Below are 6694 nucleotides of genomic sequence, written 5' to 3'. Positions count from 1 at the left end.
TGCACGATCAAATTATAAACATATCCTCAGCGCGCAGCCACAGAGCTTGGGCTATTTTTCCTTTGCATATGTACTTGCTGGCTTGCACTGTGGCCTCCACGGGTGGCGCCGTCACCGTGGAACACTGATGTCTTGCCAAGATACACTGTTAGCGCCGAACCAAGATCGTGTCACTTCCCTGCGCCGGGCTGACGAGCTCAAAGTAGAGCGAAACAGCTGTCCTCGGCTGGGAGTGCACGATCAAATTATAAACATATCCTCAGCGCGCAGCCACAGAGCTTGGGCTATTTTTCCTTTGCATATCTACTTGCTGGCTTGCACTGCGGCCTACACGGGTGGCGCCGTCACCGTGGAACACTGATGTCTTGCCAAGATACACTGTTAGCGCCGAACCAAGATCGTGTCAAGTAGAGCGAAACAGCTGTCCTCGGCTGGGAGTGCACGATCAAATTATAAACATATCCTCAGCGCGCAGCCACAGAGCTTGGGCTATTTTTCCTTTGCATATGTACTTGCTGGCTTGCACTGCGGCCTCCACGGGTGGTGCCGTCACCGTGGAACACTGATGTCTTGCCAAGATACACTGTTAGCGCCGAACCAAGATCGTGTCACTTCCCTGCGCCGGGCTGACGAGCTCAAAGTAGAGCGAAACAGCTGTCCTCGGCTGGGAGTGCACGATCAAATTATAAACATATCCTCAGCGCGCAGCCACAGAGCTTGGGCTATTTTTCCTTTGCATATGTACTTGCTGGCTTGCACTGCGGCCTACACGGGTGGCGCCGTCACGGTGAAACACTGATGTCTCTCCAAGATACACTGTTAGCGCCGAACCAAGATCGTGTCACTTCCCTGCGCCGGGCTGACGAGCTCAAAGTAAAGCGAAACAGCTGTCCTCGACTGGGAGTGCACGATCAAATTATAAACATATCCTCAGCGCGCAGCCACAGAGCTTGGGCTATTTTTCCTTTGCATATGTACTTGCTGGCTTGCACTGTGGCCTCCACGGGTGGCGCCGTCACCGTGGAACACTGATGTCTTGCCAAGATACACTGTTAGCGCCGAACCAAGATCGTGTCACTTCCCTGCGCCGGGCTGACGAGCTCAAAGTAGAGCGAAACAGCTGTCCTCGGCTGGGAGTGCACGATCAAATTATAAACATATCCTCAGCGCGCAGCCACAGAGCTTCGGCTATTTTTCCTTTGCATATCTACTTGCTGGCTTGCACTGCGGCCTACACGGGTGGCGCCGTCACCGTGGAACACTGATGTCTTGCCAAGATACACTGTTAGCGCCGAACCAAGATCGTGTCACTTCCCTGCGCCGGGCTGACGAGCTCAAAGTAGAGCGAAACAGCTGTCCTCGGCTGGGAGTGCACGATCAAATTATAAACATATCCTCAGCGCGCAGCCACAGAGCTTGGGCTATTTTTCCTTTGCATATCTACTTGCTGGCTTGCACTGCGGCCTACACGGGTGGCGCCGTCACCGTGGAACACTGATGTCTTGCCAAGATACACTGTTAGCGCCGAAATAAGATCGTGTCAAGTAAAGCGAAACAGCTGTCCTCGGCTGGGAGTGCACGATCAAATTATAAACATATCCTCAGCGCGCAGCCACAGAGCTTGGGCTATTTTTCCTTTGCATATGTACTTGCTGGCTTGCACTGCGGCCTCCACGGGTGGTGCCGTCACCGTGGAACACTGATGTCTTGCCAAGATACACTGTTAGCGCCGAACCAAGATCGTGTCACTTCCCTGCGCCGGGCTGACGAGCTCAAAGTAGAGCGAAACAGCTGTCCTCGGCTGGGAGTGCACGATCAAATTATAAACATATCCTCAGCGCGCAGCCACAGAGCTTGGGCTATTTTTCCTTTGCATATGTACTTGCTGGCTTGCACTGCGGCCTCCACGGGTGGCGCCGTCACCGTGGAACACTGATGTCTTGCCAAGATACACTGTTAGCGCCAAACCAAGATCGTGTCACTTCACTGCGCCGGGCTGACGAGCTCAAAGTAGAGCGAAACAGCTGTCCTCGGCTGGGAGTGCACGATCAAATTATAAACATATCCTCAGCGCGCAGCCACAGAGCTTGGGCTATTTTTCCTTTGCATATGTACTTGCTGGCTTGCACTGCGGCCTCCACAGGTGGCGCCGTCACCGTGGAGCACTGATGTCTTGCCAAGACACACTGTTAGCGCCGAACCCAGATCGTGTCACTTCCCTGCGCCGGGCTGACGAGCTCAAAGTAGAGCGAAACAGCTGTCCTCGGCTGGGAGTGCACGATCAAATTATAAACATATCCTCAGCGTGCAGCCACAGAGCTTGGGCTATTTTTCCTTTGCATACGTACTTGCTGGCTTGCACTTCGGCCTCCACAGGTGGCGCCGTCACCGTGGAACACTGATGTCTTGCCAAGACACACTGTTAGCGCCGAACCAAGGCCGTGTCATTTCCCTGCTCTGGGCTGACGAGCTCCAAGTAGAGCGAAACGGCAGTCCTCGGCTCGGAGTGCACGATCAAATTATAAACATATGCTCAGCGTGCAGCCACAGAGCTTGGGCTATTTTTCCTTTGTGTGTGCGCTTGGTGGCGTGCCCTGCGGCCTCCACACGTGGCGCCGTCACCATGGAACACTGAATTCTTGCCAGGACACACTGTTAGTGCCGAACCAAGATCGTGTCTCTTCCCTGCGCCGGGCGGACGAGCTCCAGGTAGAGCGAAGCTGTCCTCGGCTGGGAGTGCACGATCAAACATATGCTCAGCGTGCAGCCACAGAGCTTCAGCTATTTTCCCTTTGTGTATGTACTGGCTTGCACAGCGGCCTCCACAGGTGGTGCCGTCACCGTGGAAGACTCATGTCTTGCCAGGACACACTGTTAGCGCCGAACCAAGATCATGTCACTTCCCTGCGCCGGGCTGACGAGCTCCAAGTAGAGTGAAACAGCTGTCTTCAGCTGGGAGTGCTCGATCAAATTATAAACATATGCTCAGCGTGCAGCCACAGAGTTTGGGCTATTTTTCCTTTGTATGTGCACTTGCTGGCTTGCACTGCGGCCTCCACAGGTGGCGCCGTCACCGTGGAACACTGATGTCTTGCCAGGACACACTGTTAGCGCCGAACCCAGATCGTGTCTCGTCCCTGCGCCGGACTGACGAGCTACAAGTAGAGCGAAACAGCTGTCCTCGGCTGGGAGTGCTCGATCAAATTATAAACATGTGCCCAGCGTGCAGCCACAGAGCTTGGGCTATTTTTCCTTTGTATGTGCACTTGCTGGCTTGCACTGCGGCCTCCACAGGTGGCGCCGTCACTGTGGAACACTGATGTCTTGCCAGGACACACTTGTTGCGCCGAACCAAGATCGTGTCTCTTCCCTGCGCCGGGCTGACGAGCTCCAAGTAATGCGAAACAGCAGTCCTTGGCTGGGAGTGCGCGATCAAATTATAAACATTATGCTCAGCGTTCAGCCACAGAGCTTCGGCTATTTTTCCTTTGTGTATGTACTTGCTGGCTTGCACTGCGGCCCCCACAGGTGGCGCCGTCACCGTGGAACACTGATGTCTTTCCAAGACACACTGTTAGCGGCGAACCAAGATCGTGTCATTTCCCTGCGCTGGGCTGACGAGCTCCACGTAGAGCGAAACAGCTGTCCTCGGCTTGGAGTGCACGATCAAATTATAAACATATGCTCATCGTGCAGCCACAGAGCTTCGGCTATTTTTCTTTTCTTTTGTGTATGTACTTCCTGGCTTGCACTGCGGCCTCCACAGGTGGCGCCGTCACCGTGGAACACTGATGTCTTTCCAAGTCACACTGTTAGCGGCGAACCAATATCGTGTCACTTCCCTTCGCCGGGCTGACGAGCTCCAAGTAGAGGGAAACAGCTGTCCTCGGCTGGAAGTACACGATCAAATTATAAACATATGCTCAGCGTGCTGCCACAGAGCTTCGGCTATTTTTTCCTTTTTATATGTACTTGCTGGCTTGCACAGCGGCCTCCACAGGCGGCGCTGTCACCGTGGAACACTGATGTCTTGCCAGGACACACTGTTAGAGCCGAACCAAGATCGTGTCACTTCCATGCTCCGGGTTGACGAGCTCCAAGTGTAGCGAAACAGCTGTCCTCGGCTGGGAGTGCACGATCAAATTATAAACATATGCTCAGCGTGCAGCCACAAAGCTTCGGCTATTTTTCGTTTGTATATGTACTTGCTGGCTTGTACTGCGGCCTCCACAGGTGGCGCCGTCACCGTGGAACACTGATGTCTTTCCAAGACACACTGTTAGCCACTGTTAGCGGCGAACCAAGATCGTGTCACTTCCCTGCGCCGGGCTGACGAGCTCCAAGTACAGCGAAATAGCTGTCCTCGGCTGGGAGCGCACGATCAAATTATAAACATATGCTCAGCGTGCAGCCACAGAGCTGCGGCTATTTTTCCTTTGTATGTGCGCTTGGTGGCTTGTACTGCGGCCTCCACAAGTGGCGCCGTCACCGTGGAACACTGATGTCTTGCCAAGACATACTGTTAGCGCCGAACCAATGTCGTGTCACTTCCCTGCGCCGGGATGACGAGCTCCAAGTAGAGCGAAACAGCAGTTCTCGGCTGGGAGTGCACGATCATTAGCCCATTAGCAACTCCTGGTGGTCCGACAGGGCTATTAGCGGTCTGACAGATGGTGTCCCACAGCCCGTCAGGTGGGCAGAGTGGCCCCACAAGAAGGCCTGACAGTACGACAGGGTCCCTGGCGGTTCGACAAAGGGTCCTGATGGACGATAACGGAAACGATAACGCATACCACTGTCCCCCATTACCGGAAACGGCAACGAAAATTATCGTACGGTATTGAATTCAGGTAATGGCTATTACTGTTGTGCGACGACATTTCAGTGAACTTTCATTTTATTTCTGTATTTTAATGACTCCATTCCCTGTAATGTTCTAAATACTACACGACAGCATGGAAACAAAGCGCAGTATTGGATATCAAGTGTGCATCACTCGCTTACCTACTCGTGACATCACCTACGTACATGACATCAAGACATGAGACTTACACAACATAGCACTCTGCTCCACCATAGCACGAGGATGACAGCATATGATTTTTTTTACCTTCGTCATTTCACTGTGGCTATGGCAGCATTGTTTACTCCTGACAGCGTCCGCCTATTAATGCGACATTGGATGAAGGTTAGGCCCATCGTGGGTTGCTGGACTCAGAGCGATTGAAGACAGAAGACTGACTGAAGACATATTCCTACACTTCTTTAGAAACCTTGCAAGATGTGCGCGTCCCAACGACGTAAAATTACTTGTGTAGTGTGTACGCGTGACACTGAAGCAGCACTTGGGCAAAACAGGGTACTGACAGAGCAGACGGCCTGTCCTCCCGCAGCTCTGTAACAGCCGTTCCATTACCGGAAACAGTAACGGAAACGAAATTAAAAGCTGGTACAAGAAACGGATAACGGAAACGAAAATATAGCAGTAACGAAAATGAAAACGGTACCGAAAATACAGCCGTTATCCTTCCATGATTCCAATGTTATTTTAGGAGTCAGTTAAATATGGTTGGTAACATGTGACCCACATAAAACTGTTGGATTGGCGCTCAGAAACTGTAGGCGCCAACACCCCACTGTGTTGTGTGCATCGCGCGACGCTCGCAGTCTAAAAGAGGCCACATGCCATTCGCCATTACAATAAGCATCCATAAAACGATATGGAGCTTCATACGCGGACGCCCCTGGCCGTATATCCGCTGGATGTCGCATGTCGGCAGTTAAATTCTCCGACGCCTGACGGAATTCTGTTACGTAATGGAGCATACGTTGCGACAGAGAAAGAAACGCGTGATTGCACTGCGAAGTTCGATTTTCGATGGACCTGCAAAATGTCTCAAACCAAAAGCAGTAAGAAACACAGACGTTGTGTTAGCCTTTAGTTAATACTCCAAGCAATTCCTCACTTCAGTATTGCTCGTGTGAGTAAATGAAATCAATTTAGACAGCTCACTCTTTTATTTGACAGAGGCAGCAAACTGGGCTCTCGGATTCGCCAAAGCACGGGAGACAAGCTATATGTAGTATTTGTGCTACCTGTATCCACTTCTGCTTTGATGCCAATACGTCAAAGGAAAGGAACAGTGCCTTTCTACGTGAGCTTTTTGGGCCTCGGTCCTGGAGAGATTCTCCTTCCTCCTTGTTTGCTTCTCGCAACGCCGCGCGCATTGTCTATTACGAAAAGTTCGCGAAACAAAAAAAAAAGAACTGAAGCAAGAGGAAATGAATTGAAAGAAGCAAATGCTCGTTTTTACTAAAAACGTGCGTTTCGTACCGTAGAGCTCCCATCAAGCCATTAGACACTTAAGCCCTAATGGTCCCATCAAACCGTTAAACCATTAGTCCTATTGGAAATATCAGAAATTACGATAGGCCTATTGGCCTAATAGTTCGATTAGGATTGGCTCTGATGGATATTTCGATCGGGCGTCGTCGGTGTTCACGATGAACGATCTAGGACGCTGAGCAGTTCTGAGGACTGTGACAGTCACGCTACTGAACCAAATCCCTGCCCTGCCTTACTGTGTATGCCTTCCTGTGTCTGCTTCCTGTCTGCCTGTCCTTTATGTGACTGCCCTGCCCTGCCTGTGCATGCCACCTGTACCTGTTGTATCTGCCTGACTGTACCTGCCTG

Source organism: Ornithodoros turicata, chromosome 1 (genome assembly GCF_037126465.1).
Source record: "Ornithodoros turicata isolate Travis chromosome 1, ASM3712646v1, whole genome shotgun sequence".
In the NCBI taxonomy this organism is placed as follows: Eukaryota; Metazoa; Arthropoda; class Arachnida; order Ixodida; family Argasidae; genus Ornithodoros; species Ornithodoros turicata.
Note: the sequence above shows the minus strand (reverse complement) of the source record.